Source organism: Chrysochloris asiatica, unplaced genomic scaffold, assembly GCF_000296735.1.
Source record: "Chrysochloris asiatica unplaced genomic scaffold, ChrAsi1.0 scaffold00382, whole genome shotgun sequence".
Classification (NCBI taxonomy): domain Eukaryota; kingdom Metazoa; phylum Chordata; class Mammalia; order Afrosoricida; family Chrysochloridae; genus Chrysochloris; species Chrysochloris asiatica.
This window is the reverse complement of record NW_006408900.1, coordinates 87,293-107,531: the sequence shown is the minus strand read 5'-3', so window position 1 is coordinate 107,531 and position 20,239 is coordinate 87,293.

The window sequence follows — 20,239 nt, the reverse complement described above, 5'->3', positions numbered from 1 at the left end:
GAAGTCCTTGACAACTTCAATCTTTTCTCCATTGATAAGAATGTTGTTTATTGGTCCAGTGGTGAGGATTTTTGTTTCCTTTACATTGAGATGCAATCTATACTGAAGGCTGTGTTTTTTGGTAAATATTTTAAGTCCTCTTTGTCAGTAAATATTTTAAGTCTTCTTAGCTTTCATCAAGCAAGGTTGTATCATCTACATATCCTAAGTTGTTAATGAGTCTTCCTCCAAACCTGATACCACATTTTTCTTAATAGAACCCAGCTTCTAAGATTATTAAAAAGCATACAGGTTGAATACGTATGATGAAATACAGCCCTGTCATAAACCTTTCTTAATTTTAAACCATTAAGTGTTCCCATGTTCTGTTCGAACAACTCCTCTTGATCCATGTACAGATTCCTTATTAGCACAATTAAGTGTTCCGTAATACTCATACTTCACAATTTTGTCCATAGCTTGTCATGATACAAACCATTGAAAATCTTTCTGTAGTCAATAAAGCACAGATAAACATTTTTCTCATATTCTCTGTTTTCAGCCATGAACCATTGGACATCAGCAAAGATATTCCTTGTTCCAAGGCCTCTTCTGAATCTGGCTTGAACTTCTGGAATTCTCTGTCAGTGTATGCTTACAGCCATTTCTGTATTACCTTTAGTAAAACTTTACTCATATGGAATATCAAAGATATTGTCTGATGATTTCCACATTCCGTTTGGTCCCATCCCTTTGTAATGGGCACAAATATGGATCCCTGCCAATCAGTCAGCCAGATATTTGTCTTACAAATTTCTTGGCATAGATGAGTGAGTGCCTCATGTGCCGCCTCATTTTCTTGAAATATTTTGATTTTTATTCTTTCAATTCCTGAGGCCTTGTTCTTTGCTAATTTCTTCAATGCACCTTGGACTTCTTCCTTCATTATCTTTAGCTCTTGATCATATGCTACATCTAGAAACGGTTGAAGATCAACCATTGCCTTTTGGTATTGTGACTCTATATATTATTTCCATCTTTTTTGATGCTTTATGTATCCTTTAAAGATTTGCCCAATTATTGAATATGTTGTTGTTAATTGCTATCGAGTTGTTTCAGTAATGAAAGTCGAGGCATGAATATTTTTTCACTTCCCCCAGCTTGAGAAATGCTGAGCATGTTCTTCCTTTTAGGTTTTCTGACCCCAGATTTTTGCACATTTTGTTGTAATATTTAACTTTATCTTCTCGATCTGACCTTTGAAATTTTCTGTTCAGGTCTTGTATCTCCTCATTTTTTCCATTTGCTTTAGTATCTCTATGCTGGAGAGCAAGTTTCAGTGTCTCTTCTGACATCTATTTTGACCTTTTCTTTCTTTCTTGTCTTTTTAATGACTTTTTGCTCTCTTCCTGTATGATGTTCTTGATGTCATCCCACAACTCTTCTGTTCTTCTGTCATTAGAATCTAATGTATCAAATCTGTTCTTCAGATGATCTCTAAATTTAGCTGGGATGTATTCACAGTTATATTTTGGCTGTCATGGATTTGCTTTCATTTTTTTTCAGCTTCAGTTTTAATTTGCATAAGAGAAATTGATAGTCTGCTCCACAATCTGCCCCTGGCCTTATTTTGACAGATATTATGGAGCTTTTCCATCGTCTCTTTGCGCAGATGTAGTTAATTTGATTTCTAGGTATTCCATCTGGAAAGGTCCATGTGTATAGAGCTGTCTTGTGCTGTCTAAAGAAGATATGTGAAATGAACAAGTCATTAATTTTGCAGAATTCTATCATGTGATCTCCAGCATAATTTCTACCAGCAAAGACATATTTTCCAACTACTGATCCTTCCTCTTTGCTTTCAACCTTTGCATTCCAATCCCCAGTAATGATTAATACATATTGATTATATGTTTGATCAATTTCAGATTGAAGAAGTTGGTAGAATTCTTCTATTTCATCCTCACTGGCTATAGTGGTTGGTGTGTAAATTTGAATAATACTGGTATTAACTGGTCTTCCCTGCAGGCGCATGGATATTTTCCTATCAGAGAGAGTGTTGTACCTCAGGACTGATTTGGATATGCTCTTTTTGACAATGAATGTAACACCATACCTCTTCAATTTTTCATTCCCAGAATAGGGAACATGTGGCTGTCAGATTCATAAGGGCCAACACTAATCCATTTCAGTTCACTAATGTCTAAGATATTGATGTTTAGGCATTCCATTTTATTTCTGAAAATTTCTAATTTTCCTAGATTCATACTTTGTACATTCCATGTTCTGATTCTTAATGGATATTTACGCTTTTTTTGAATTGTGTCCTATGAGCAAATGAAGGTCCTGTGGGCTTTACTCTACTTTGAGGGGGCAACTCTTCCCCAGTCGCATTTTGATTGTCTTCTAACCCTATGAGCTCATTTTCTGGCACTACATCTGACAGTGTTTCTCTGCTATTCATAGATTTTCAGTGACTAAATATTCGGAAGTAGCTTGTCACTCCTTCTTCCTAGTCTGTCTTCGTCTGGAAGCTCATCTGAAACCTGTCCACCATTGAAGACCCTGCTGTTATTTAAAATACTGTGGCATAGCTTCCAGAATCACAGCAACTCACAATCCACCACAGTATGACAAACTGACAGACAAGTGATGGCAGATACTCTTTAAGTGCTTTAATTAAGACCATATTCCATTTAACATATTTGAACATATTTGTAAAGAATGCCCAAGACTCCATACTTGTTCATTGAAAATCTGGTTTACCTTGGGATTGGTTTCTATTGAGTCACATTTTTCTTGAATATAAGTCACATTTTCTTTCCTCTTTTTTTATATATATAAATCTCATAAGTATTGCATTTATGCTAGACCAGAGCAGATATAATTAATTATATTACAGCATGTATTAATTATATCTGTTCTGGTCATATAGTGAGTTATTTGTTGGGTTAACCACAAGGTCAGCAGTTAGAATTGACCAGTCACTGTGTAGGCGGAAGATGAGACTTTCTGCTCCTGTAAAGATTTACAACTTCAGAATCCCTGTATAGGTCACAATTAGTCTAAATGACTTGAAAGCACACAACCAGTACCACCATCATTTCCTTTAAACAAAATTAATTTTATTTTATGAAAGTTTTTTAAAATCACTAATATCTACTTTTGAACCTTTAAGAATGAATTTGTGATTCACCTCCAGACTTCACAGCAAAATGTGCCCAAGAAAAAAGACAATATAATTGTGAGTTTACCTCAGTGATAACACTTCTTTACCCTACAGCTTGCTATAATTTGGAATGAACTCGATAGCCCTTAACAACAACGTGTTTTATCAAGCTGCATTACATATTTATGGAGGAAAGATAAGTCTGTTGTTTCATGGTTGTTGTGTGCCATCAAGTCTATTTGAACTCAACAGTACAAAACAGAGTAGAAATAGAACCTTTATAAAAGCCCACCAATACATTATTTTACCACAGAGTGATTTGTGGGTCAAACCACTGACCTTTCAATTAACAGTCAAATTTTTAACTATTGAACTCCAAGAGTTCCTTTTATGGAACATTGTACATATTTCTATAGCTGGAACTAACAATTTTGTTGTTATTGTTATTAGGTGCCATCAAGTCAGTACCAACTCATAGCAACCTTATGCACAACAGAAGTAAACACTGCCCGATCCTGGTCAACCTCACTACTGTTGCCATGATTGAGTCCATTGATGCTGCCACTTGGCCAATTTGTCTCGTCGGGAGTCTTCTTCTTTTTCTCTGACCATCCACATTACCAAACATGATATCCTTCTCCAGTGACTGGTCCCTCCTGACAATGTGTCTGAAGTATGAGAGACGAAGTTTGGCCATCTTGGCCTCCAAGGAACACTCTGGCTGCACTTCTTCCAAAATGGATCTATTGGTTCTTTTGGCAACCCATGGCACTTTCAATATTCTCCTCCAACACCATAACTCAAAACCATCAATTCTTCTATGGTCTTCCTTATTCACTGTCCAGTTTTCGCATGCATATGAGGTTATTGAAAATACCATGGCTTGGGTCAGGCACACCATAGTCCTCAAGCTGACATCTTTACTCTTCAACACTTTAAAAAGGTCTCGTGCAGCAGATTTGACCATGGAATTCATCATTTGATTTCTTGACTGCTGCTACCATGAGTGTTGATAGTTGATTCAAGAAGAATGAAGTGCTTGACAACTTCAGTCTTTTCTCTGTTGATAAGAATGCTGTTTATTGGTCCAGTGGTGAGGATTTTTGTTTTCTTGACATTGAGATGCAATCCATACTGAAGGTTGTGCTCTTTGATCTTCATCAGTAAATTTTTTAAGTCCTCTTCACTTTCAGCAAGGTTGTATCATCTGCATATCGTAGGTTGTTAATGAGTCTTCCTCCAATCCTGATGCCATGTTTTTCTTCATAGAACCCAGCTTATCAGATTATTTGCTCAGCATACAGGTTGAATAAGTATGGTGAAAGAATGCAACCTTGTCACACACCTTTCTTAATTTTAAACCATTCAGTGTTCCCTTGTTCTGTTTGAACAACTGCCTCTTGGTCCATGTACAGATTCCTAATGAGCACAATTAAGTGTTTTGGAATACTCATACTTCACAAAGTTATCCATAGCTTGTCAAGAACTAACAATACTTATATATAATTTCTAATTTTGTAAATCATCCTTCCATTTTTTTCATGCTTCCTTCCTTATATTTCTGTGTGACTGTTATTAAGTGTTTTTCTGACTCCTAGCAATCCTGTGTAGAGTTTCCAAGGCTATAAATCTTTGTGAGAACCTAAAACCTCATCTTGCTTCTGCAGACATCTGGTGGGTTCAAATCACCAACTTTGTGATTTAAGTACAGTGCTTATCCTACAGGGCCACCACACTCAACATTGATGAATCTGGTAAAACTTATTCTTTACTTCTCACTGAAATGATTTTACACCAAACATATATATATATTTTTTTGCATGATAGTCCAGATATGCAAGCCAAGAACTCACATATCTGAACATGTGTAACTTATGTATTACTTTGGGGGAAAAAAAAACCCTGATGTTAAAACTGTAATTTTAATATAAAAATCCATTTTACTTAATCCTTAAACAGAGATTACATTTTATTTACAGATTTGATTATATTATATTTACCTCATTTTTATCATATTTCCAGGTACAGTTGTAACAACTCTGCATTTTAAAATTACTTTTTAAATAGCTATGTAAAGTGGATCCAAGTTACCTTTGTATAAACTACATAAAACATTTAGAATTTTAATATTGTGCATCATGGCATTTTACTCTGAAACCTCTATTTAATACACACAAACATAAAATGCACCTCCTGGTATGGTGCTGTAAGATTACCATTGGACTGTTAATTGCACTAGCTGAAAGGTCGTCCATTCAAACCCACTAGCCACTCTCAGAAACCCTATACATAGACACTTTTAATTGGTAGCTATTTGATGATATACAATAACAATAGCAAAAAATTAAAGTATGCATATACTTTTATGTGTGTATGATATGGTTTCCTATCAGTCACCTCATATAAATGTAAACTCCATAAACATTTTAAGCAGACATTATTTTCATGTAAGATAACAGAGAATTTATCAAATACGTGACATTCTTAATTCATGTTATATATTATCATTACATAATATGTGAAGTGTCTATGCATATTAAGTTTAGCATTTATAATCTCAAAATCATATACATCAATAAATTCTACCTGAGAAATACTTAAAATTATTACTAGTTATGGTTGTTGTTGCTATTAACTGCCCTCGTGTCAATCCCGACATGGAAACCCTGGATAGGGTTTATGAGGAGCAGCTGGTGGGTGGAAACCCTCACATTGGGGTCCAGATCCACCTTGCAGTCTAGTCCTTATTCAACAGCACTACATCAGGAGTCCTACTTGAAATAGTTTGCCTACTTGATATTGGTGGGGTGTGGTGTGGTACCGTAGGATATTGCGTTGAACAGTAAGGTCTGTTTGAGCTGTAATGTCAGCAGTTCAAACTCACCAGCTACTCCTTGGAAACATTACATAGGCTCGTAGAGACAAAACCAACTCCACAGCACTTTACAATAACAACTTAATATTGGTGGGCAGAATGAAACTTAACATGTCCTCAGTCTCTTCAGTATAATTCATTATAATGACCTCTTTAAGTATATTCTAAGAATAGAAAGGTGTTACTAACACTTTTCCAGATAAATGAAGTAAATGAGGTATAACAATAACCTTCTGCCCTAAATCAAGTCTGCTTCTCCACAATAACTTTAATGTTTGAGGAAGAAATTCATTACAGCATATAAAGATACTGATAATTTTTTTTTTTTACACTAGAAAAGATTTGCCCTGCCCTTTATGCAAGAAAAAATTCTATTTGAAGCTGTCAACTTAAAGTATAGCAATGTTTAAAATGAATGAATGCTTTGTTAAAATTTATCTAAGTAAAGAAATAACTACTTTAAGATAGAAAATATTCTCATATACAGTGTATTATCACCAGTTCTAAATATTGTAGGTTGTCAAGTTGTTGTTTTTAAGTGGGATCAAGTTGATTCTGACTCATGTCAGCCCTGTATAGGGTTTCATAGGAGCAGCTGGTGGGTTAGAACTGCTGACTTTGTGGTTCAAAGTCCAATGCTGATAAATAAGACTAAATATAGGATGGAGCAGAATTACATCAAAGTGTTTCCAGTGCTGTAATCTTCATGGAAGATTGTCAAGTTTTTCTCCAGTGAAGTGGCCAGTTAGTAAGAACCACTGACTTTCTGGATTAGTAGCCATGTACTTGCCCACTATGTACCCAGGGCTCCTTTTTTATAGAGTATAACCAAACTCAATGCTGTCTAGTCTATTCTGACTCATAAAAAGGATGGTGAGACTTCAACTCACATGCTTTGAATATGTTATTAAGAAGAATCAGTCTCATGTTTGGTAAAGTAGAGGGTCCGCAAAAAAGAGGAAGACCATCCATGGGATAGATTGACAAGGCAAATGCTACAATGGTTGTGAAGAATTCATAGGACTGAGCTATATTTCATTCTGCTTTGTAGAGTTGCTATGAGTTGGAAGCAACTCGCAGCACCTAACAACAATGACAATAACAACACATTTAAGTTACAATAGTATATGATTTGGTAGTCAAAAATAAGAAAAGCTAAGGTTAAACAGAAACAGAAAAGAAAAACAGCACTAACATTTACTGAGCAATTATTGTGTACTAGGTTTTGTCATGGTGCTATAGGATGAGCACTGGTCTGCAAAACACAAGGTAGGCAGTTCAAACCCATGAGCTGCTCCTCGGAAACTCCATAAAGGGCCACTATGAGCCAGGCCAACTCAACTGCACTTAACAAGAAGGCTTTCATCATTTTTTCTGTCATATCAATAACCACAAAGTTGTGTTGCTGAGTCAGTTCCAAGTTATAGCAACCCTATGAACAAGGAAGCACTGACTGTTTTGTGCCGTCTTCAGAATAGTTATGTCCCAGCCCTTTGTTTTTGCCACTTTGTCAATCCATCATGTTGGAGGTATTCTTTTTTTGTCATTGAATTTCCACTTTTTAAAACTTGATATATTTTTCCAGGGACTGGTCACTCCTAGTATCATGTCCAAAGTACTAGAGTTGAAGCATTGTCATCTTAATTCTAAGGAGCATTGTGGCTGTACTTTCTCCCAGATAGATTTGTTTGTCTTACAGTCCATAGTATTTTCAACATTCTTCTGCAACACCAGAATTCATATGTACCGATTCTTCTTCAAACTTTCACATGCATATGATGATATTGAAAATATCATGACTTGGATCAAAAACATATTATTCCACAAAGTACTTTCTTTGTTCTTTAACACTTTGAATACACCTTTTCCTGCAGATTTGTCTAATAAAATATGTCATTTGATATATTTCCTGCTGCTTCAAAGATAATTAATTATAGATTCAAACAAAATGAAGTCTTTAACAGCATCAATCATTTCTACATTTATCATGATGTTATTAATTATTCCATTTGTAAGGATTTTTGTTTTCTTTACATTATGGAGCAATCCATAATGAAGGCTGCAGTCTTTTATCTTCATCAGTAAGTATTTCAAGTCTTCTTCCCTTCCAGCAAGCTAGGTTGTTTCACCTGCATTTGCAGGTTGTTAATGATTCTTCCACTAATGCTGATGTCACATTCATCTTCATATAATCCAGCTTCTTGGATCATTTGCTCAGCATATAGATTGAATAAGTATGGTGAAAGGATACAACCCAGGCTCATATCTTTCCTAATTTTAAATCATTCAGTATCCTCTTGTTTGTTTCTAACAATTGCCTCATGTTTTATGTGCAGGTTTCTCATAAGCAAAATTAAATGTTCTGCAATCCCTGTTCTTTGCAATGTTATCCTACTTTGTTATGACACACACAATCAAGCACCTTTGTAAAGTCAATAAAGCACAAACTTCTTTCTGCTAAAATCTGCTTTCAGCCATGATCCATCTGACTTCAGTTGTGTTAGTTCTAGTTCTGTATACTCTTGAGAACCTGGATGGAATTTTTGGCAGCAACCTGTCAATATACTGTGACAACCATTTTTGAAATATCTTCAGCAACATTTTATTTACATGTGATATTAACGATATTGTTTAATGATTTTCACGTTCCATTGGGTCACCTTTTTTATGAAATGTACACAAATATGACTCTCTTTAAATTGATTGGTCATATAATTGTCTTTCAAAGTTCCTGGTATAGATGAGTATGGTCCTCCAGTACTGCATCAGAATGTTCAATGTGTATTCTGTCAATTCATAGAGGCTTGATTTAATCAAGTGTCCCACCTCTTGAATATAAATGGATGTTCTGACAAAACTTGTTCTCTTTCTGTACCCTGCCCTTTAGTTATCACCTGACACTTGATTCTTGGAATATAAGCCTGCAGAAGTCTCTGGTCCATTGTCTGAGTGTAGTTAATATGTTTTCAAAACCTCACAGCTCCATGAACTAACATAGACCTCTGGCCTGAAGCCTGACTTTCTGATTTGGTTTCCTCAACTCCTGTACCCATGTGATCCAGCAAAAGTCTTCAGTATACAAATATATATATTGTTGTTGTTGTTTTCAATATATACATATATTCAGAGTATATATGCACATATACATTGCATTAGTTTTGTTCCTCTGGAGAACCTAGACTGAGCTAGTCAATACATTTTGGAGTTGAAATTTGAACCCAGGCAATCTACCTCAGGCCTAAACTCTTAAATTGTCTTCAGAGTTTAACTATTCACCAAACAACACAGATTTTTACCATTGAGTGGTGATTTTATAAAATTAATTGCCTCTATGTTATTGTTATGTGCCATTGAGTCAATCTTCGCAAGAAGAATAAATCTAGTCTTTCATTGCCTGCACGTACCTCAGACCTTGTGGTTCACAGCCAAGTGCTTATCATATGGAAGAATAATTGCCATTTTGCTGTTGTGAAGTGCCATTGAATAGATTCTGACTCATAGCAACCCTGTGTAGGACTGCAAGTTTGGTTTGAACCACAAGGTCGGTGGTTCACACTTACCAGTCACTCCTCAGAAACCCTATATAGGATCACTATGAGTCAGAACCAACTCGACAGCACTAAACAACAACCCCTGTTATAAGCTATGATATTGCTAAAAAGAATACATTGTATTTTTCCAACTATATAAAAGTGCCTTTCAGCTTTGATTGATTTCAAAAAGTAATGAGATAACGTGGGTGGTTTAGAATTGTTTCCATACTTTCTTATACAATGTGGTCTAGCACCTCTTTGAATTACATGAGTTTAGCCATGGCTGCTTAAGTCCCATTAGATATATTCCATACAGATATTGAGCTTAGTCATTAACTTTATTATAATGTTCAGCTGGCTATTTTCCCAGACCATTTAGAATTCTTATACTATTAACTTTAAATGACTATTGATTTCAAACCTCCATAGACAAGATGACGTTTTCTCTTTGTCATTTTTAAAGCAGTTGGAATGTACATAGTATGTGTATAGCTAAGGCATTTCAAAGGATAAATATTATCTGTGATATTAAATAGAATTAATGAATATAAAAATTGATAAGGTTCAGCACTTGATTTTAACAGTGTAAACATCAAATACTTTGCTTGGTAATATAATTATAGCAGTTATTACCACATTATTGAACAATTTACCCCTTTACTTTCTCATTTGACTCTCTTCAAATAATTATATTTTAAATGATTGGACACAATAGCATTTACAATTAAGTAAAAGGAAAAAAGAAACTGCATTCTTTTTCCATTGTATATTAGCCAAGATACTAATCAGGTGTTTGGATATTTTCCAAGACATACAGCTTATCCTTGGAGTCAGCAGTAGTTAATATATATACAAAAGGTGCATTTTCTGCTGATGAGTTGACATTCTCTCAAGCTGACTGAAATTCTGCCTCTGTAGATCTTGAATCAACAGCTGTAGCTATGTGTCAGAGAGTTCAACGGGCCACTCTTTACTTCTTTTAAAATGAACTCTAGCATACTAGTGCATATTCATAGACATTAATGCACTTTTCATTTGTGTTCCCATTCCTGAACTTTGAGACTTTTTTTTTTATTATTATTATATAAAAGGCACAGTATGACCCCATCTTAAAAGTTGAAATGTTCAGTGATCTATAGTTATTCCTGTAATATCACTAGCATTGGTGAATAATTCAAATTAAATAGTTTCCTATATATTCCATTTTTAAAGAGACTTCATTTACTTTCTTTTGATGGTTTGCTCCTGTGCTGTTCTCACCCTGCATTATTCATATGCAACCTCACAAATTGCCTCAAGTTCGAACAGTTCTGGTATAAATCACAGGGCCATTTTCTCTGGAGGACTTCAGCCTAAGCTCCACAACTTGTTTTAAAATGAAAACTGTTCAATTAAGGTGATTTGTTTGCTTCAAAACATTAACTATTTTATTTTGCCCTTTGCAAGGAGATAAAGCTGAAGTTAGATTTCAGGATATTGAATAATATTAGATATAACTTACTTTCTACCTCACTCACTCTTTGTATCCTTACATTCAGCTTTTCCTGTGCATTTATTTGAGGCTAACTTATATACTTGAGAATACACACACATACATACACACGAGGATAAGTCAAAAAGTATTGTAACAAAGGCTCTAGTTCATATATTCAAAGGTAATTTTAAAAAAGAGTGTTTGAACATATCTCTGCAATCAGTGGATGGCAGCAAATAAATTCTTTCAGCAATACACTTAATTTCATTAGGGATCCATCAAAAAAATAAAGGATGAGTTTTGTGTTATGGAAACAACAAAAATGATTTTGAAGTCAAGAGTAATATAAAAAATTTAACAGAACTCAAATGGATATCTTTCCAAATCATTGGTGCTTTGCAACAGTTTATGGGAATTTTGTACCATATAAAAGAACAGTTTTTATATTTATCAGCATTTTAGGATAGTCTGGAAGCCCTCAATAATTAATTCAAGGTACAGAGGTCAATTAAAAGGTTACTGTGCCTCTTGTTTTGAATTCCATAGTGGCAATCTTGATAGATTTTCCCAAGGAACACAGGGCAATCATTAGGCCTAATTACTAATAAGTATAAGAAAATTGAAAACTGCATTGGTGAGATAAAGGATTGTACTGAGAAACTTTTTTTTCCATCATAACCATGTATGTACTCATTCCTTAATGGTATAAAAGGCTGTCCTATAAGAATTTCCTTGGAAGACCTTTCACCATTTACCCTATGGCCCTATTCTTGTCCCTGAAGACTTATTTCTGTTCCCCCAAATAAAATAATATATGACAGGAACACAATTGAAGTACCTCATGGATGCCACACCTGCCATTTTTACAGGGTGTAAAACAAAATGAGCAAATTTATTTAGGAAGAATTAGAAAAGTAGAAACACTGCATTCAGAAATATATAAACCTAATGAAGAATATTTCAGGAACAATGTATTCACATTTTGATATTTTGTTAATACATTTTTTTATGATTTTATTGCAATCATTTTTTGTTTGTTTGCCTTACCCCATATACCTGTCAAAGCTCCTTCTTTTTTCCATACTGTATTGCATTTAGACTTTTGAATAATTCCTTTATAAATAAATGAAACATCATACTATCTCCTTTACAATTATTTCACTAAAGGAGTTATAAAAAATAAGGTAGCAGATAAAAGTATAGGCAAATGCAATTCAATGTATAAGACAAACCCATAAAGGTAGAATTTTAAAAGTAACATATTAAAAAAAAATTAAAATAGGTATTCTCACTTCACTTTTCCATAAAAGCAATAATGAGCTTGCAAAATCTTTCAGAATATGTTTTGGAAAAAATCTGGAATCCAACTAAATATGTACATCAATAGGGGTAAGACTCGGTGAAGAGAAAGCAACTATTTAGTGATAGAGTTCTTTGGCATTGTAAACTTAGTGTCTACCATCCTTAAAACTAGAAAAAGAGAGTGACTTTGACAATGGCAGATGGCATTTGAATAATTTGAATTGTATTCTAAAAAAATTGTGGTGGTGTGTCTTGACCTATCTGGAAGCTCCCTCAAGGACTAGCAAATTTATCCTTTTGTTTTACCTCACATAGCATGTTCCCATGGCTGGAGAAGCTTTTATTTGTAACATTTAAAATATTGACTGTAGTGGCTTCTGTTAAGGGATAGCACTGGGAACAAGCAGTAGACTAAGGAGTGTAGTAACAAAGAGGTTCACAGAAAACATTTTGTGGGAATATATAAAATTTAAAAGTTTCCATGAATACAGGGTATTAAGACAGTCTGGGAGAACACCTAAATTTTCCACCTTTGAGAGGCCTTTACACTGTGTGCAAGTAGGAAGGGATGCTACAGCAGAATAGCAAATAGCCTGGGTTGGTGTTGAAGGTGTGTATCAACAAAAAGGCAATCTGAAAAGACTAAAAGGATTTTTTTCTTCTTCTATTTCTTGTTGTCTCAAGGAATTTTAGGTAATTTTATCAAAACAGTAACTGACTACTAAGCAAATGGGATATAGAATGCATGCTGTGTTCACATACAAAAAATGCAGAATTAAAAAAAAAATTGGGAAAAATATATAAAAAGCAAATATAACAACAAAAAGGAAGAAGCAATAATAGGCCCTGGTGATAATAGAAAATCTGATTTCTAGAGTTACCACATAATGCTAAAAAAATGCCTTGGTGTTAAGAAAACATTGTGATGTATGCAAAATAACATAAAATAAGGTTAATCCCCAGGGGGAAATAAATAAATTAACAGAACCTTACCATTAGAAAGTACAGATATTGGACATATTAGATAAAATTTGTAACAATGGTCTTTATAATGCTCAAAGTTGTGAGAGAATCCATGAAAAAGAACTAAAGGAAAATTGTAAGAATAATTTCAATAAATAGCAAATATTAATAAAGAGATGGAAAATTTAAAGAGGAACTAAATTAAAATGTTGCAACCCTGGTGTGGTGCTGCAGCATAAAGCACTGGATCACAAGGTTGATTTGAAACACAAGATCTGTGATTCAAACTCACCAGCAGCTCATTGGAAACCCTATACAGAGTGGCTATGAGTCAGATCCCACCTGATGGCATTTAACAACAACAACAACACATAAAAATCCTGATGCTAAATAAACGAAATGAAGGAATTACTGGAGGTATTCAACAGGAGACTTGAACAGACAGTAGAAAAAATTAGTTACCTTGACTATTGATCAATTAACCATATCCAGTCTGAGCAAAAAGAGAAAATAAGAAAAATGAACACAACTTAATAAAACTGTGGGAAACCATCAAGTGTATCAATAAGTACACTAACTGGCTATGCAAGAGTGCTTGTGGTGGCTGTGGGTCATGGAGTCAGTCTGACGCATAGCGACCCTGTATAGGGTTCCTGAGGCTATAAATTTTTACGGGAGCAGAAAGTCTCATATTTCTGCAGTGAAATATGGAAGTTTCAAACTGCTGACCTTGAGGTTAGCAGCCTGACTCATTACACTACCAGAGCTCATGATCAGAAGTAGAAGTATACAGAAGAAAAAGAGAAAACTTGAGGTAGAAAGAATATTTGGGGAAACAATGCTTGAAAATAATTCAAATTTGATGAAAGACATAGATCTATGCATTCAAGAAACTCAACAAACCCTGAACAGCATAAAGTAAAAAAACTAAAAACATTCATGATAAAATGTATTTTAATCAAATTGTCAAAACAGATAATATTGAGGGCAACATGAGAAAAGTGCTTTGCAAAGACAAAGGATCCAAAATAAGATCAAAAGCATGCTTCTTTCTAGAAACCACGGAGACCAGGAAACTGTAGAATGGCATATTCAAACTTCAGAATGAAAAAATAAAAATCATTAACCAAGAATTCTATATCCACAGAATCTCTCCTTCAAATAGAAGAAATTAAGACATCATCATATAAACAAAAGCTGATCTTTCCTACAAATTTACTAAAGTGAGCCCTTCAGGTTTATATAAAAGGACATTGCTGTAGTTGTTTTTGTGAAGTGCCACTGATTGGTTCTGACACATAGCACCCCTGTATAGGGTGTCTGAGGAACAGCTGGTTGTTTTGAACTACTGACTTTGTAGTTTGCAGTCCAGTGCTGATACTTCAGCACCACAGCAATTAATAGCTTATGAAATTAACAATTGAGAAAGTCATCCCCATAGCTAAATATCAAATCTGCTAGTATAACAAACTTAGTTACTTGTCCTTTTTTTCTGTATTATTTAAAAGATACAGACAGAAAGCAATATTTATAAAGCTATTTTAACATACACACAGTGTAAACTGTGGCAATAAAAAACATAAATAGAAGGGTGCAGTGCTGTTAAAAATCTGTTTGGGTCAACAATGGAAATAGAACCAGCATTAATACAAAAGTGTTAATTACAGAGATAAAATGTTGACTATGATCGCCAACATAAACATTAAGGACATTGAATATATATATATATATACAAGGAACTTTGAAAGCATAGCGGTTACAAGTCAGGCTGCTAACCTCAGGATCAGTAGTTCAAAACTACCAGCCATTCCACAGGAAAAAGATGAGGCTTCCTCCTCCCATAAAGTTTTACAGCCTCAGAGACCCAGTACAGGGTCACTATGAGTTGGAACCGAGTCCATGGAACAACACCTCTACCGTATATATGCATTCAGAAATATCAATGAAAATGAAATAATAAGTCAATTAAACAAAAAGAATGAAGTAATGGGAGGAATTGAGAAACAAACAAAATATATATAGAAAACAAACAGCAAAATGTGTTTTCTTGTAAGAGATGATCTAAAAATGGCAGTGAACATTTCTCTGGGACAGGGAAGGATTCAATGATAAATATTATAATAATTATTCAAAAGAACACCATTTATTCTATTATGGTTACAAATATTCTTCTGATTTGCTTTCTCATCCCTTTTGAATAATTTTTATGGACTCCACTGTGCCACATAGTAAAATAAAAACTGGTTGCTAACAAACAGATTAGCTACCTAATACTGAGTAATAAATTACAATAAAAAATAAATTAATTATACCCAAGCAACTCATATTTATTTTATCTCCCAGTTTCAGAAATCTGGAAGTACTTACATGGGTTCTCTACTCCAGGTTCTTCAGAGGCTTAAATATTGGTGTTGAGTATGTGGAGTCAGTTCATGGTTCCAGGAGGGAATTATTCTCAAACCCACATGTTTTTGGCAGGATTCAGTTCCTCTTGAGATGTTGGAATTAGGACTTAATTCCTCTTTGGATGCTGGCAAGAGACTTTCCTCAATTCTGTTCCAAGAACAATTCTCAAAAATGGCAAGTTGCATCATCAAAACATAAATTGAGGAGGCAAGACAGATAGAAAGACAGAAGTCCTTTCTTTTGAAGTTTAATTATAGAAATGACATCTCATCCCCTTGGAAAATTCCATTGATTTAAAGGATTTCTGGTGTGGCACTGTAGGATCAGCATTGGGCTGCAAACCACAAGGTTGGTGGTTCAAACCCAACAGCTGAGTCTCAGAAACCCTGTACAGGGTCGCTATAGGTTCGAATCAACTCAGTGCCTCTTATCAACAACAACAATAACAAATAGTCATAATCCTATAAGGAGCTCTAATGTCCTGGATTGGCATTGTAGGATAACGCATTAGACAACATGGCTTGTTTGAATTGCAAGGGCAGTGGTTCAAATCCACCAGCCACTCCTCAGAAACTCGATATAGGGTCTCTATGAGTCAGAACAGACTCAACAGCACTTAGCAACAACGTAAGCAGCTCTAAGGAGCCCTGGTAGCATTATGAGTTGGGCTATTAGGGGGAAGATTAACAGTTTTGATCCTATCTACCAGCCTCTCTGCAGTAAAAATATGAGGTTTTCTGTTCCCATAATGATTTACAGTCTCAGAAACTCTATACAGAGTCTCTATGAGTTGGAATCAAATTGATGACATGCAACCAACAACAACACTCAGAAGCTCTGGTGGTGATGTAGGATACACAGTGAACTGCTAACTGAAGTTGGCAATTTAAATCCATAGGCACTCTGTAAAAGAAAGAAGAAAATTTCTGTATCCATTAAGCATTTGCAGCTTCAAAAATTACACAGGGCTGCTAAGAGTCAGAATGGACTCAGTGACAGAATTTGGCTTTTTGACTCATGGAAGGCTGATTACACAAAGGTGTAGAATACCAGAACAGACTCCAGACTAAAGGAGACCTCAGAGGACACATTTTCCGAACTTCTCATTTGGTATATAAGTTAATGGTAACCTTAACTGATTAAAGAACATGCTAAAGGTAACCCTAATACCCAAATCAGGCAAAGGCATCACTAAAAACAAAATTACAAATATCCTTTATGAACATACTTGCAAACAGTGTCAAGAAAATACTAGCCAATAGAATCCAACAACATTTCAAAACAATTATAAATCATAATCAAGGGAGTTTTTTTTTTTTTTTACCCGATATGTATGGATGCATTAATATGAGAAAAACAATCAACATAATCCAAAACATAAGTAAAAGAAAATAACCACATTTTCTATTAATTCACACAAAACATTTGATAAAATCCATCACTCTTTCCTGATAAAACACTCAGTACAATAGGAATGTAAGGGCATCCTTTAACATAATTAAGGATATATATGCAAAGCCAATAGTAAATATTAATCTCAAAGGAAAGAAATTGAAAGTATTCCTGTTGGGAATAGGAACCAGACAAGAACATTGTTTATCACCACTCATATTTAATATAGTACTGGAAGTCTTACTCAGAGGTATAAGGAAAGAAAGGGAAATCAAAGGCATCTAAATTGGCAAAGAAGAAGTAAAACTCTTTCTATTTGAAGATGATATGATACTATACATAGATAGTTCCAATGTCTCAGCAAGAAAAGTATTAGAGATAATTGAAAAATTCAGCAAAGTGTCAAGGTACAAGACCAACGTACAAAAATAAGTCGTATTTCCAATACACTAATAAAGGGAGCTCTGAAAAAGGAAACCAGGGGGAAAATGTCATTTATAATAGTTTTTGCATGCATATAAAACAATTGAAAATACCATGGCAAGGGCAAGGTGTACTTTGTCCTCAAAGTGACAGCTTTATTTTTTATTTTCATTTTTAAATACTTTGAAGAGTTCTTTTTACAGCTATAGTCTTTGACCTTCATAAGTTAGTTCTTCAAGTCCTCTTTATTTTCAATTAGTAGTACTTGTCATCTGTTTACCACACATTCTTAATGAGGCTTCCTCCAATACTGATACTGTATTTTCTTGTATAGACCAGTTTAACCGAGAAAGTTCTCAGAATACAGACTGAATTAGTACAGTAAAATAATACAATCCTGATATACAACTTTAATGATTTTAAACCAAGTGATATACATTTGTTCTGTTTGAAAGACTGTATTTTGTTCTATATATGTTCCTTGTGAGGACAATTAAATACTCTGGAATTCCAATTATTTGCAATGTTACCTATAATTTGCTATGCTTCACACACTTAAATACTTTTGCAGGTGAATGCTAGTCTGGTGTTCTCTATTTTATCCAAGATCCATCTGGTATTATCCATGATATCCCCATTTCTATGTCTTCATTTTAATATGATTTGAATTTCAGATAACTCTCTGTGAAAGTCCTACTGCAACTATTTTGTAATTAATTTCAGAAATATTTTGATTTTGTGAGATATTAATGGTATTATTTGATAATTTCCACATTCTGTTGGCCCTCTACCAGTTGCTGGGACAGGTAGCTGTCTTTCAAATTTCTTGGCATAAACAAGTGAGTGCTTCCAGTATTGCATCTGTTTATTCAAACATCTAAATTTGTGTCCCATCAATACTTCAATTGATTTCTATCGTACCATTGAATAATAATTATAGGCTATCTACATAAATGCTTGAATAACAACCTATTCTTTTTGGAACAGTGACTCTGTGTAAACTTTACATTTTCTTTTGATGGTTCCTGTGTATTTCAATAGTGTGCACATTGAATTCTTGACTATAGCAACTTGAGATCTGAATTATTTCTATAGTCCTTTCTGCTTGAGGAATTCAAAGAATATTCTTAGTTTTTGTTTTCCAATTGTAGATCTTTGCATACTTAATTTTAATACTTAACTTTGTTTCCTCAAACAAAGTTTGAGATGTGTTCAGCTCTTTTACTTTCTCTCTTTTAATTAAGCCCTTCTATTTTTTTAAAATGTTTTTACTATGAATTGAGTGAAGGTTTACAGGGCTTATATTGTAAACTGAATGAAGGTACAAAGATCAAAGATCAAAAGTCAGATGTCAGAGTTCAAATGTCAAGGGTCAAGGGAAATGTAGAAGGTCAAAGATCAATGATCAGAGACTAAAGGTCAGAGGTTGGGATGTCAAGGATTTGATTCCCATGCTTCCATCTATGAATATCCATATGTATAGTTATTGCTTGTGTTCTTGTTTAAAGGTATTTGCAATTAATAAGTTGATGGTTTTGCAAAATTCCATCATGTAATTTCCCATTTCCAACATCATATTTTTCAATTATCAATCTTTCTTTTTTTATCATCTGTCACAATCCAATAACCAGTAATTATAAATGCATAGTAATTGTATTTTTAATTAATTTCAGATTATAGAAGTGGTAAAAGCCTTCAATTTATTCATCTTTGGCATTAGTAATGGGTCTTTAAATTTGATTAGCAGATTTATTAGATGTATATAGATATTATTTTAGGTATATAGATATTATTCTATCACTGAGAGCATCATATTTCAAGATAAAGTTTTAAATGTTCCTCCTGATGATGAATGTGATGCCATTTATTTTATCAGATTACAATTGGTTATTTTTACTTGTCAAATATGAATGAAATTGCTATTGTTATTCACATAGAAAAATTTGAAAAGACATTAGTTTTCAAAGCAGTTGGATACATACATAGGAAGGTGATTGATAGATCATATGGTAACAATATTATGCTTATATTTTAAAGAAATCGTTAAACTGTCCAATGTGGCTAAATTAATTTGAATTCCAAATACAAATGTATGATAATCCCTATTGCTCACAATCACTACAGTTAGAAGGTATTGAAATTTATTCATTCTAATTGTGGAGAATCAGTATTTTGGAATACATAATTAGCCTCACAAGGAACCTGCACATAGACCTAGGGATAGTTGTTGGAAAAGAACAACAAAACACTAAATGATTTAAAAATAGGAAAGATATTATTTCACCATACTTCTTCATTCTGTATGCTGAGAAAATAAACAGAGATGGTTTGGAGGAAGATTTATTAACAATATGCAATATACAGATGATACAACCTTGCTTCCTGAAATCCAAGAGGACTTAAAATACTTACTGATGAAGATCAAAGATCCTAACCTTCAATATGGGTTGGAACACTATGTAAAGAACAAAAATCCTCAAAACTGGACCAATAAACAGCATCCATAAAAATGGAGAAAACACTGAATTTGTCATAGATTTCATATTGGTTGGATCAACTATCAACACTCATGGAAGCAGCAGTCAAGAAATTAAATGACGTGTTGCATTAGGAAAATCTACTGCACAAGACCTCTTCAAAGTGTTGAAGAGCATAGATATCAGTTTGAGGACTAAGGTGATCCACACCATGGTATTTTCAATAATCTTGTATGCATGTGAAAG